The sequence below is a fragment of the Eptatretus burgeri genome, chromosome 5, assembly GCF_056783735.1.
Source record: "Eptatretus burgeri isolate ZD-2024b chromosome 5, Ebu_testis_v1, whole genome shotgun sequence".
Taxonomy (NCBI): Eukaryota; Metazoa; Chordata; class Myxini; order Myxiniformes; family Myxinidae; genus Eptatretus; species Eptatretus burgeri.
In genome coordinates, this window is record NC_140965.1 from 61011670 (window position 1) to 61026728 (window position 15059).

Below are 15059 nucleotides of genomic sequence, written 5' to 3' on the forward strand. Positions count from 1 at the left end.
GTTCAACCTCCTCCCCTCTCCCGGCAGAAGAAGCGAGCCTCTACCAGCTGACTTTTGTTTATGGATATTTTCGTTTACAGACATTTATGGGGAGTTTTATAATTGTTTGCGGGCATCTTGGCTTCGGTTACATCAGTATGCCAGCCAAATTTCAGTGCTGTCGCTTCATCCACCTATGAAGTATTAAACATAAATATCAGTGAGTCAATGTGTCGGTGGTTAGAAAGAGCTGTATATACTTGATATGTATACTTGTTGGGTGGGGTCAACGTAAATTCCCTAACTGATGCTAAATTACGTTTGGTGAATTTGGTAAAATCTAAATTAAGGTTGTATAGTTACCCAGTAGTTGTAGTTGCTCCCAACAGAAGTGTGCATTGCCTTGTTGAATCGAAGGGGTCGGAAGGAATATGAAAATAAAGGAAGGACAAAAGTATCACGTTGACTTGCAGTTTGCATGTAAATCAGAAAGTAATTGGAGTGGAAAACCTCAATCAGTACAATTTTCTGTACAATTTATTTTGTTTATATTCTCAGTGTTGATAGTTGCTTATTTTGCCTCATTTGTAAAGACACTTAATTATCATGTTGGCAGGGATACAACAAGGCTTTTAAAATTTACTGCACACCACTGTTTCCGTGTAATATTAATTGCCTTGACAGTTTATTTGCTTGTTCATCTGTTTTAATGAAAATTGAGCTAATGGAGACATCTATCCACAGCTTTTCCTTGCCTTTAGATACTGCTTAACAACCAGTCCGACTTGCCAAGACTTCTTATCGCCTTCATTAACCAACACCCGATATGGTGCATGCTCCAGTGTAATATTTCAAACTGCAGAGCCCTTGCATGAGTACTGCTGCAGGCAGGTACAGTAGATCAGCTAGTTGTTTCAATTCCTTCCTCAGATTTTGACTTTGCCACTTTATCAATTGTAAAAAGTTGAACCTGGAATCGGTCAAATTAATTAATGTTTCTTTTCCTGCCTTGGCTTTCTTTGCACCTGCACTCATTGATCCTGATTTTTGCCCAAGGAGCATTCTTCTAAACCCGAGACATTCATTTTATTTTCTAAACGTTCTGAACACTGAGAGGGAGCATGTATAACTTAAAAGCCAAGTACTGATTCCGAAAAAAACACCTCAGCTTAATGTGACCAATGCAAAATAGTTAAAGGGAAACAAGTCTTCTGATCTCAAGAAAACAAAAACAGCATAAGAATTCAAAATAAAGTTGAAGTTTTTGGTAATTGTTCCTTTTTCAATCAATATTTCGATTTTGGCAAAGAGCTTTTGTATACAGAGTCGAGGCTCATGGAAGAGCGAGACAACAGAACAAATCAGAATGCAACAAGACAAAAGGAACAGCAGAAAGAGAAGGGATAAATGCCAACAGCAGGGACAATGTTGAAAATAGAGATGGACAACAAGGGATGCGGCTAACGATTAGGGGGTTGGGAGAATGCAAGAGGATGCTTTTAGCGTGTTTGCAGTCCAGTCATCCAATTTCGACTTTTGTATGATAATTGCAATGTTTTGTGCCATGTTTGCAATAATACGTTTGAAGTGTTCATCAAAACCTTGTAATTATGACCTTGTTGAGAAGCCAAGGTTTGTGGAATGGTAAAATTCCACTATCTGTTAATTTCTGATTCTTTTTGCCTGTTGTAGAAAATACGTATGTTATATTGCTTCTACATATGCGGATCTTCACCAAAATCTAATCAGATCGTCCTGGTCACACACTCAACCTGCCCACCAAATTTAATCTGGATCCGTCCACAACTTTTTGAGATATCCTGCACACAAACAAACAAACAAACAAACAAACAGACAAAGAAACAGATAGAGGGGTGAAAACATAACCTCCTTCACCTTCGGTGGCGTTTCTGTGATACGTTTCTGTGCATGCTGTGCTGACATTTACGGTTTTGATATTTCCATTGAATTATTTTATGGAACTGGATATATATATATATATATATATATATATATATATATATATATATATATATATATATATATATATATATATATATATATATATATATATATACATACACACACACATGTTTTATGAAACCATGGACTGTGTGTTGCATTGAATATAACAGCAGAAAGTTTAAAAAAGACCATCATAGAATCGTCATTTTTCCTTCGATGTCAGATGACTTGAAGTGCAGTTAACACTCTCCTGCTCTGTTAGCAAGAAGGTAACTTCAATATTATGTGACCAATTATATACAGGTGTGCTATTGAGATGGGGGTGTACTGATGATGTCACTCACAAGTAACATTCCTATTTTCTTTTCTTTTTGTGTGATTTATTGGTAGAAATTTGATCATAAAGTATATTTAAAAAACAATGTGTTGTGGTGTTGTTCATTAGCTATGGTCAGTTCTGCTCGAACAGGCCCGTGGCGCGGAGATCGCCAATCGATTTCCCAGGAGCGACCTAGATATTTCTCACATCTAAGATGCTGCGCTTTTGTCATAATTAAGCCAGGACAATTCAGTCTTCCATAATGTGCTTTATTACCTCCACCACCGAAGGTGAAGGAGGTTATGTTTTCACCCCTCTATCTGCTTCCTTATATGTTTGTTTGTTTGTGTGTAGGATATCTCAAAGTTGTGGACGGATCCGGATGAAATTTGGTGGGCAGGTTGGGTGTGTGACCAGGACGAACTGATTCGACGTTGGTGAAGATCCAGATCAGGATCCGACTACGAGAAGTTTTTTTTATGTGATTGTTCACTATTGAGAGATTGGGCTAAAAATCATATAGATACAGTATATATATATATATATATATATATATATATATATATATATATATATATATATATATATATATATATATATATATATAGCACTATATCTCAAAAGGTTGTGCACAGATGCTGACGAAACTTTGTGGACACGTTGGATATGACAAGGAAGAAATGATTCTATTTTGGTGAAGATCAGTATCAGGATCCGGTCCGATATTTTTTTTAAGTGATTCTTCACCATTGAGAGATTGGGCTAAACTAATATATGGCATGATATCAAAAGGTTATGGACTGATTCAGACAACACTTGGTGGATAAGTTGGGTGTATGACTAGAACGAATTGGTTCGATTTTGGTGAAGATCTGAGTCTGGATTTGGATACGAGAATTTTTTTAATTTTTAAGTGATTCTTCACCATTGAGAGATAGGGACAAAACGATACATAGCATGATATTTCAAAAATGAATTGGGCCCGATATGTTCTCGTGGATCAGGCATTGCGTGTCGGAGGTATGCGCTCTACCGAGTGCTCTTCTAGTTGTGTGTGCAGTGGCCTGACAGAGAAAAGGCCTGCGGTGGTGCGGTGTGTGCGGTGGCCTGTGTGCGGTTCCTGGTGTCGTCAGTGGTGTAGATTTGTACTGTAAAAGCTGTGAGTGGTATCCACAGCAGAGGCATAAAATGTGAACACTATCATACCTGGGGAGTCATTTTTCTGTGTCATCGATGGGCTGGGCTTTCGTGCCCAGGTTATTGATTGTGTTTATGGTGATGTGATGTTGGTATGGATGTATTTTTTGTAGTTGTAGTTGATCAGTGGAGGGATGTTTTTGAGGATGTCATTATGATGTCTTTGTGGTGTAGTCTTAATTGTATCTATGCGTTTATGGGTGGTTGGACATTTTGTGTCATGGGTTGTTATGGTTGACACTTGCAGTTGCAAGGAACTGTTAACCTCTCATGTCCAAGTGTTCTTTCCTTTTTAACATTGTTATCTTTCTGTGTAGGTGCCCAATGGGTGTTAGTAATGTGAAACCTGTGGAGATGTGAAGGGCTTTGTTTTGTATGGTCTGTATGGTGTTGAGATCTGTGTTTGATAGACTGGAGGCCCAAAATGAGTTGGCATAGTTAATGACTGATCTAATGTGCTGTTTAGATGTTAGTGATGTTGTTTCCTTCTGGTGTTTGAAGTCGGTGCCTTAAGTACCCTCCGTGTGTTTAGTCTGGGTGTGCATGTTTAAAAAAAAAAAATGTTTGTGATGTGATCTGAGAATGACATGGATGTGTTAAAAGTGATGCCGAGTATTTTTGATTGGTGTGTGTGTGTGTGGAAAAGGGATGTTGTGATGTGTGATGTGTGGTGCAGCTTGATTTTCATTGGAGTAATTTGTTAAAAGAGTGACTGTTGATTCTGAGGGGGTTACTTTTAGTATGTTGATGGTGAGCCAGGTTTGTAGGGTGCTGAGGAAGGGGTGAAGTTGTGCTGTGGTGGTATTGATGTTGCTATGAGTAGAGGTAATGGTTATGTCATCTGCATACAAGGCTCTTTGTATGTTCTCAGGTGGTTGCGGAATGTCGTACACGAAGAGATTAAATAATGTGGGGGGGTGGGGAGAATTGAGCCCTGAGGAACTCTGTTAGGAAAGCATCTTATCTCATCATGCGTATGATGACTTGCCATTAAAAAATTATGAATGACTATCTGCATGATAGATAAGTGGCAAGTCATCGTTTGGTGGTGTTGCTCACGTTTGTGTTGAGTATTTTTTTTACGAGTAAAAGTTTTGGGGGCGTCAAATGCTTTATGCTGATGTCATTAAAATGCATTTTGGTGGTTTTCTCCTGTTGAAGCCATCAAAAGTTTTTTTTATGGGGGGGGTATGTGAGGAAAGTGGAAGTGGAGTGGTTTGGTCTGTATCCGTGCCGGTTGTACGTGCGAGTGCTTCGGGTGGGACGTGAGGGATTGCCAGTGTAAATATGAGGCATTCTGTAGCTTCGGAGGGTGTGCAAAGTAGTTTGATCGGTCCTTTAGAAGGCTGCTTTGGTGGCTTCTTTGTTTGGTTAAAGGGGAGTTAAGATTTTGCTTGTTTCCATTTTGGGGAATTCTTGAGTGTTGGTAAAAGAAGTTGCTTCTATTTGTGAAGGCTGGTATGTCGTCTGGTCCAAAGTATTTTTAATGTACAGTAAATTGGAGGTGTTGCCAGGGCTGGTTGCCTGTGAATTTTTTTTTCTGTTTTTGATTATGGCGTGATGGTGTTGTCGAGTTGGTAGCTGAGTTTGTGTCTTGGATTACTTCTTTCCTCTTTTCTGGGTCCGATGTGACTTATGCTTATGTAATGATCGATGAAGATGTTGGCTTCTTGTTTCTCTGATTGTTATTGTCATGGAAATGGCTTCTATGGGGTTAAGATTATATAGTTTAGAAATAGTTACTTCAGCTGTGCATGTTTTGCATAAGTGTGAGGTCATTTAAATGTAATAAGATTATGCGTCTCTTCGTATAGCAAGCTGTTGTCTTCCCTCCCTTATGTTTATGTCTAAAGCCACTTTTTTCTTAAAACCCTTCTTTATATTATTAGCCTTGTAATCTGTCCTAAATGTGCCTTTATTGTGTAATTTTGCCTCGCAAAGCCAAGGAGGAGCAAGTTTTGGCACGAAAGGCGAGCCTCAAATATTTGAGAAGTCAAGAGGCTCAAGGGAGGGGTTCCTCTTGATTGACAACCGAACCACCAATCAGTGAGGGGCAGACAGGGTGGGGCAGCATCACGGCCTGGGGCATCATGGTAGCATATAAAGGCCCATGCAGGTCCAGTCCGAATCCTCTGTTACGGCAGCTCTCTCAGCGTAGTTGCCAGTCCAGTTCACTGTTCCATTCGGGAGCTCCTGGAGTCCAGAGATGTGGCCCAGGTGGAGTCGAGCAAGGTGCCCATCTGGTGTTCCAGGTCACGGAGTCCGGGAAAGTTAGGGGTTCTCGCGGTCTCATCTGCACAATCTAATCATTGTGTGCTGAGCTACCCTGGCGGGGGCAGGAACCTTTACGATGCCCGAGTGGGCCGTAATGGATATTTTCAGTCCTGTCTCTTCTCCTGGTCTTCCTGCTGTGATGTGCCAGTGGGCCTGTTAAGGTTATTTAAATAAGGACCTTCTGCTTGTACGATACCCGGGGCACGTATTTCATTGCAAATATAATTGTATAAAACGTTCTAGTGTTCCCTGTTCTCCATTCCCCATTTATCAAATACACATTAATTCACAAGGTCTCTTCTGAGTTATTTTGAGTCAGCAAGATCAATAAAACCGTTCAGCTTTATACGTCCTATAATGGACAGATTTGGCGGGACGTTTAGTGTCCAAATTTAAACTTCTCCCCCATCGAGCATGTCAAACCGCTCTTGTTACCATTTTGTGTGGCTTGGTGTGGAGGATGAATCTGGCATGTCGCTCAAATCAAATTAAGCTCGGTAAAGGATATTAGGCCATCAATCTGGCTCGGTGAGCCTGGGCAGATTGACCGATGTGACAGCTGTAACAGTATGCTGTTTTTGGTAGTAATGGCTACATATGACGGTGTTATGCCACTGTTGGAGTTGGTGATGTTGTTTATGGTTTTGTAGAAGTGCTTAGTATTGCTTTTGTGGTTCAATGTGTGTAGAAAGGAGTGCTAGTTTTGTGTTTCCCCCCCCCCCCCACAAATATTTTGTTGCTGATTTCTGTGTTTAGTGTTTTAATCATTTCGACTATGTCTGTTGCTTTGGGTGTTGGTGTGTTCTGTGTTAGGTTTTTTTGTCGTGTGATGAGGTGTGTGACTTTTGGTGTGTACTTGGGGTTGTATTTTTTTATTTTATTTGACCTTTGGATTGTATTTGGCAGCTTCGGTTGTGATGATCATATTGAACTGTTAAATGTGGATGTCAATGTTGGTGATGTTGTTCATGGTGCCGAGTTGTTGAAATTATTGTTCAGTGTCATGCTTAAAATTGTCCCACATTGCCTTTTTGTAATTGGTGAATATTTTGTTTTGTCTTGTGTTGAAGTCGATAGCTGTGTTTATGGTAATGATGATAGGTGGGTGATCTGAAAGCAGTTGCTGTACTGGTCTTCACCTGGTTTTGGTGGAAAGTGATGGGAAACAGTGTGTGTGTGTGTGTGTGTGTGTGTGTGTGTGTGTGTGTGTGTGTGTGTGTGTGTGTGTGTGTGTGTGTGTGTGTGTGTGTGTGTGTGTGTGTGTGTGTGTGTGTGTGTGTGTGTGTGAGAGATCTGGATCACCAAGTATGAAAAACGAATTTAGTTGTGTGGCAATGGTTTGGTCTCTTGGATTTGGTTGGTAATGGGTATACCAGGCTGTATCTTTGGCACTTAAGTCCCTTCCGATGATGTGCTGGGGAGGGAGCAGAGGTTCTGTAGTTGTGGTAAGTATTTGTTTCGTACAGTGAGGCATGTGTCTGGTGATCTGCAAATGTTTCTGATGTTCATGTATTCCGATTGTCACCAGTTTTCATTTTGAAAACTTTAAGTTTGAGTGTATTTTCTGGTGGTGGAAGTGGTGCTTTTGCATATTGAGTGATATCTGTATATCAAATTGACTTGTGTATGTATGTGATGAGGCCTCCACCTCTGGCATCCGGTCTGTCTGTGCATGTCGGTGTGGAGTGGGGAATGGTCGGTGTTTTGCTTTTCTGATGTAATTTGGTTTCTTCCATAATGGCTCCATGAATGTTGTTTGTGAGAATGAATTGTTTACGTTGCATGATCTTGCTGACAAAGCCATCTGTGTTATTTCGGAGGATGTTAAGGTTGTGTGTGTGTGCATTTTTGGGTTTGAGGTAGTTGGTTGTGTGCAGGTCGTGTTGCTGTATGGGGTGTAAGTGATGAGGGTGTTGGTAAATAGTTTGGAACTTGTGTATGTGTATCATTGTTTGTTTGAGTCTAAGTTTGAATTCAGCCAAAACCTGCAGCCGCAGGTCCATGTATGTGTATAACCTGACAGTTTACTGAGAGCGGTACAAGCCAGATGGAAACCATATTTTCCGAAACTCTTTCTGGCCCTAGAGTGAGTGATGCAAGTTTTACATGTTGGGCAGATGTCTATTGTGGTGGGCTCCAGGTTAGTTTCTATGTATCTGGTGAGCAGGAGGAGAAAGGGGAGGACAGCCGGAAAGTCACTCCCCAAAGAGGGGAAAAAATTGTTTGGTATGGATATGTGATGGTGATGTGTGTGACGTGTGGTGACTTGATGGTTTGTGTGTGAGGGATTCGTGTCGAAGATGAGAGGGAGTAGGCCGGTCTATGGAGACTAATCGGTGCTCTGACCTTGGCCGTACTGCCCTGACAAATCCAGGCAGCAGGGAAGAGTGGGGAAGATTTGCCACACTTCTTGTGTTGGGGAGTGGGGGTGGGGAGGGATGGGTACAACCACCATGAAAAGGCATCCCCAATAGCTTCACACCACCATGTTGTGTTGAACAACTATGTAGAAACAGCTGCTGGATTAACCAGAGATTACCGTGTGCAAGTTCTCGAAGGAAACGAATTGCTCTCACGAAGCAATGCAACTTTTGCATGCCAAACTAGTCACACTGATTGCATCTGCACACACTTACGTAATCCTTCCCCCACAATTCCCCAAAATAAATTAAAACAAGGATGCATGTCCTCATCACGGATACAGCGCCCAACTGCACCTTAAAAATGGGACATCGAGATTTTACATTGAAATAAATAAATAAATAGATAACGAGGTAGTGAAGATGACAGCGTACACCTATAAATCTATGTTAATATTTCGGCACGCCCCTTTCTTTGTTCCACCATCAGATTTTTGTTACTGCCTGAAATGAAACAAGCTTTGACATATATAGTAATGATATTATTGTCTTCCTTAAGAGGCCCCTCAAAATTCGTTTTGATGATTATGGTAGTTAAACAGTTCATGTTCTCCATTTGCAAAATGGGAGGAATTATTGCACAAAAAAAGAAATAAAAATGTTTCCCATTTTTTAGAGGACCACTAAGATGAGTTCAGCTCATAGAATCACGCTCCATTTGGGGAGAAAACAGTTGAGTTCATACCTGACTAATTTGCACTTTCCATGTGCCGTAGTTTCTTCACAAAACCATGACTTTCTGACCAGCTAAAATCTACAAGATATGAATATGTAGACGAAACTGATCCGGCCTTTTGGATCACTTTAAAGTATGGTGCCCTGTAATTTTAATGCGCTCTATGGATCCTCCGGAACTCACGAATGGTACACGTTGTGTAGTCACTAAACTACATGGTAATGTCATCGAAGTGGAAAACCTGAATGATAATCAATGGATAAAAATGATATAATATATTGTTTAAAATACATTCATGCTATCTGTCTTTTACCATATGTTGCCAGTGATGCCCGCCGAAGACGGGCACCTTTACTAGTATACATATAATTCAAGGTGATATAGAGGTCACGGTGATTGTAATGTGTATATAAATAATATTAATAATTCAAGTGATACGGAGGTCAGGGTGATGGTAAAGTTGATATAAATAGAAAAACAATTCAAAGTTTGTGGGTCGCAGAGATTGGAAATTGCATGTAAATAAATAAATAATTCAAGGTTGTATGTTGCGGCTGGAGATGTACACAAATAAATAATTAATTCAAAGTTGTGTCTTAGTAGTCGATAAAGAGTAAAGTGTGTGTGTGTGTATATGTGTATATATATATATATATATATATATATATATATATATATATATATATATATATATATATATATATATATATATATATATATATATATATATATATATATATATATATATATATATATATATATATATATATAGTTACGAATTTCGCCCGCCCAGCGTGCGATCAGCCACGTAACTCGAATCGTGACGCGTCACCCACCAGAACGGACAATTCAGTCGTGACTACCGCCAGGAGCCAGTCATGGGTGGGGGTTTAACGTCAGCACAACCCAGTCTGCATTCTACCCGCGCGAAATAGGGTGAATCGCCGAATGTCGATATACCAAAGTACCCGCGCGGGCAGCGTACCGAGGAGTTGTACCACGCCGCAGGTCGACTTCGGACACGAACCGCTTAAGCGGCTCGTTCCGTGCTGAAGGGATAACCGAGTGGAGTTATCGCCGACCTCGACGGTTCAGTTTTACTTATCGGGTGTTTCAACCCACTACCAATTCCATACGTGATGCAAGATGGAAATTTCAACCAGAGGAAAGGACGCAACGAAACGGGAAACAGTTTGACAAGCACTTTTAATTCGCACGCAGACAAGCACGTATTTTACAATCGTACAAAAATGCAACTACACAGTCAAAGCAAGAACAATACGCAGAGTTAAAACTGAATAAAGCAATGTACAAGCACTTATACGGGTTTACTTAATAGACTGGCACCACACACACACATTTACACCAAAAGCAAAGAAAATACAAGCCACCCGCACAGGCAACGAGGCAGACAGGTCCGTGGACCAAATGAACGTGGGACCTGGGTGATCGGCCAGGTCCACGAGACCGAAGGGGTCTTACCCGCACCCTCGTGGCGCGATGGCGGGCTAGCCGCAATGTCCGCGTAACGCGCCTGACTCCGTGCCCCTGGTATGGTCGTTGAGCTCCTTTGGCGTGCGTTGCGCACGCACGTTGGTCGGCACCACGGTTGGGTTGGGGAACGGACGGGGTTACCGGCGCTATCTCAGCGCGGATGGAGGGGGGGGAATTGTTGATGCTCAGGGTCGGGAGAGGGGAATGGTGGACGCTTCGTCCCGCTAGCAGGGTCTCGGGACCGCACCAACTCTGGCGAACTCTCGCCCCTGAGTCCTCTTCCACGTCCCTGCTTCGCCCCGCGACTCGTCCCTCGACCCGGCAGCGACAACCTCCAAGATGACCTTCATCTTGACTCGACCAGCCCAGCCAGCACAGCACCGCACTGCTCAGCACAACCCAACACACGCCCCAACTCGACACCCATGACTCGCATGAGTCGCCTTGTGCTCGCGTCTTTATAGACCGGAGGAGGAGGAGGAGCGTGTATGCTAATTTGCGGATCAAAACTCGCATGGAGGCGGGGCCACGCCACCCGATGTTCAGCCATTGGTCTGGCAAAAAGGGACGTGAACCTTTCTTGATCCGAATTCCTTCCTAAAAGGAGTCCATATGCATCGCGCTTGGAGGCGGGGCCACGCCACCCAACGTTTAGCCATTGGTCGGGCAAAAAGGTGCGTGAGCCTCTCCTGATCCTTTTTCCCTCTTGCAAAGGCATCCATTTGTACCCGTGGCTCGACGCGTTCGGCAAGAATCACCGAACGGGCCCTGGACAGCACGACGTTCGTTGTTGACTGGTGGTGTGGTTGATGGTTGTGGAAGGAGAAAGGCGAAGGTGGTGGGGGTTTGCTGTGGTGGTTTGAGTTGTTGGCGGGTGTCGTTTGGGTATGGCATATATACATATATATATATATATATATATATATGTATATATATATATATATATATATATGTATGTATGTATATATATATATATATATATATATATATATATATATATATATATATATGTATGTATATATATACCAGATTCATAACAATATATACATATACATATACATATATGTATATGTATATGTATACATACAGGGTGGCCATGAAGTCTAGAAACATAGATAATACAGTATTATGTCATTCTGTTACAGTTTAAAAACGTCCTTGACAAAAAACAAACGCATTGAGGTGATTCTGCTGAGTGGACTCGAGGGCTGGTCATATTGATGGTTGGCAGAGCACTTCAATGAATGTCATCCCGGAAGAGCTGCCATCACCCATAGCCCAGTGGGGAAGCTGGTTCAAAAAAATTTGGGATACAGGCAGTGTGTTGGACATACTCCGTTCTGGACGACCATCCATATCCATCCGACGACGAGGTGAAGGAAACTCTCATAGCGAAGGTAATAGCCAGCCCGAAGAAGTCAACTCGCCCAGCCATCCATGGAACTGGGGATGCCTCAGAGTATCGTCCAAAAGAATCTCAAGGCGGATAACTATCACCCGTATAAGATGCAAGTCCTACAAAAGTTATTCGAGGATGATCCTGACCATCGTATGGAAATGTGTGCATGGTTCTCGGATCGCCTGAACAATAACTTCTGCTTTACCGAAAACTGTGTGCTGTTCAGCGACGAAGCTAATTTTTATGTGAATGGGGAGGTGAACAAGCAAAACGTGCAGGACTGGTCACAAGACAATCTTGTCAATAGTGGTCGACCTCCACTCTCACCGCACACTCAAAATAACAGCTATATATGCTTACTAAACACAGGCTTGTTATGGAATTGCCAGCATGGGTCATCAGCTGAGTACTTTGGCATAATTCATCCTTTTAGCCCTTTAACATTGATGAGAAACAGAAAAAGAGAGGTTGGGGGGGTGGGGAAAGGGGGTAGAATAGAAACATATCTCCAACTATCTTGATAAGGATATCTCCTCTTGATCAACTTGTGACCTCCTTCATCCAAACCACTGATCAAACACACAATCTTTGAACATCCATCCATCCATTGGGCCCATACTCTATGCAGAGTGTTGGTGCTGCCAAAGCAGTCTCCTGGACTATTGGGCACAATCCTGGACGGGTTGTCACTCTGATGCAGGATACTCAAATGGCTCATTCATCCCAGCATGCTGGTACTCATTTTGCGAACCTCAGAAGGGTGACAGGCTGAGTCAAACCCACCTGTTGCTTATTCAACAGCCGAGCAGAATTTGAACTTGGGACCCTTGGATCCCAAGCCCACTACCATAACCATTAAGCCAACACCAGGCATAATCTTTGAACAGTTCAGGTTTAACTTTAACAGCAAATTTTTATAAGTCCCCGTTAAACTTAGTCCGAACAGGGGCTTATGGATTTGGTCTCGATTTTCGTGTCCGTGTGTGCATGCATATGTGCGTCCCCAACCATATCTCGGACTGTATGGACCGATTTTAATTGTACTTGGCAAAAAAGACAACGCATGATGGTACACATATGCTTGCCATTTTTTTGGACATCAGATCCAAGATGGCCGACTGGCGACCATTTTAGTTGTAAAAAAAGAAACCTGATGTTGAACCCGTCCTCAACCATTTCTCGGAGATGCATTTACTGATCTTGTTCAAACTTGGCGCACAGATAATGAATGATGGCTTACATATGCACATCATTTGTTTTTGAGATCTGATCCAAGATGGCCGACTGGTGGCCATTTTGTTACTTAATTGTCCCCAACCATTTCTCAGACATGCATGGTCTGATTTTATTCAAACTTGGCAAAAGCACAGAACATGATGGTACACATTACCCTCACTTTATTTTGCGATCTGATCATAGATGGCCGACTGGTAGACTGGCAGCCATTTTAGTTGTACATAAATATGGGCTAGCCCTTTAACTTAACTCCATCCAGCATAATTACTAAAACAATGGGGATTATGACATTTTATTTCTTTTGTTACTTGTTCCCTTTGGACATCAAATCCCTTTACATTATCATTCCTCATATGAGGGTATTCTCTCCCTCAATTTTAATATATATCTTGTTGCTTTCAATATTTTGAATCCTGACCCTCCCACTCATGAGCTGCAAAAATAAGTCATTCCAACCCGATATGCACCCAGATCCCTGCCCTGTCGTGCCTCTGTCACACACATCTCAGAAACACTCATATCATATATCACCATATATCAACATTTGCCCCATCCCTTCTTGCTTGTTTGTTCTGACGAAGGGTTAACAACTGAAACGTCAGCTTCTCCTTGCTTTCCACGGAAATGAGCAAACTATGATCAACTTTCTGTCGATTTTATCCATTGTTTTACCTGTCCGCTAATGCAGAACGACACGAGCTTTCACGATCAGTATTATTTATCCATTCTGTGATGAAGATTGATTGAGTACAAAGGAAGTCTCGAGAGAAATAGGATTAGAGTAGAAAAACGGAGCTACAAATTTTCAGGATGAAATGTTTTGCACTGATGCTTTGTCGTGTGAAATGATTTCAAGAGCTCTGTGAATCTGCGAACAAATGTTACCTGTGAGACATTCACACTCATCCTATCTGTTTCCCCCAGACATTTTTTTTCTCATGGTAAACTTTTCATGTTGATTTTCATGTCTACAACTCAGCTGTAAGGATGTTCAATAAAAGCAATTTGCATTCGCATGACTAATCACTCTGCGCTTTAACATACAAGCCTTCAAATTGCATCCATTTGGGTTGGCCTCTTTCTTATTCCCATCTGAGCACAGCTCATGAAGTTGGGATCCTGGGTTTGAATTGCTAATAATTCACATAAAATTGCACTGATCTCTCTTAATATCCTTGCCCTACCTCTGATATACATACTTTGTGGTCCTTTATGAGCATTAGATCATTGCAACACGAACACTGGAACAACACTCCACTTATTGACACATCATAATTCTGTCGTCCATAAATTGAGCTCGCATGGGTTTGTACACATGAGGCTTTCTTTTAATGCATACAGGACTATAAAATAGCACATATTTTCTTCATAAATTATGTGGCCTCACACCACCTCCAAAGACTTTCCCAAAATAGCCTGCAAATGCACATGTTCATTTTATTTCAAATACAAATATGCATAAGTGAATGAAAAGGTTTGGTTGTTTTTTTGTTTTTTTTTAATCAGTCGAGGTATGATGCAAAAGTTGAAAGCTGTTGTGCAAAGGAGAGGCCAAAACAAGTGAATTATGCAATGTAAGTGCAATCAAGCATGAAAACGGTCATATTACATGGGGCACTAAGTTTGATTAAGGTAGCCCAAGAGTGTAGTACCAGAAGGCAGAGTAAAGCCCTCGAGGCAAGCTTTGGCAAAGAAGGATTAATGTATTTACAAAAATTATGAAAGCACAATTTCTTTCCTGAAATGCTTGCAAACCAGATTGCCTTAAAACTTGTGTGTTGGCTTAAATGCTCTATTACATCTTACATCATGCTGTATTAAGCATAAGAATTGCATTTCCAGGACCATTCCCTCATTTTCCCAACAATGTTCATACCGAAAGACGCGTTGGACTATTATGGACATCAAAATTGCCCAGATTGTTGAATATCCGTGTGCTCACTCCGCAGCTTTCTCGATGATGTAATGCAATATTCCTTTATTCCTTCAGTGTTATTATTATTATTATTATCTCCATACATTGTACAGTTTATTTTATTGGTGAACATTCCCTTTGGTCATTTTTCAATGACAATGTTTCTGGTGGACGTTACCATTTTG

The 15059-nt window shown here is 41.4% G+C and overlaps 1 long non-coding RNA gene across 1 annotated transcript in view; it reads left to right on the forward strand.

The window, feature by feature from the left end:
• LOC147026524 (uncharacterized) overlaps positions 1 to 1032 on the forward strand; it is a 99994-nt gene extending 98962 nt beyond the window's left edge. Inside the window, exon 4 of the long non-coding RNA XR_015057937.1 lies at positions 724 to 1032. This is a non-coding gene — a long non-coding RNA (uncharacterized LOC147026524). The remainder of the gene's footprint in view (positions 1 to 723) is intronic.
• The last annotated feature ends 14027 nt before the right edge of the window (positions 1033 to 15059 follow it).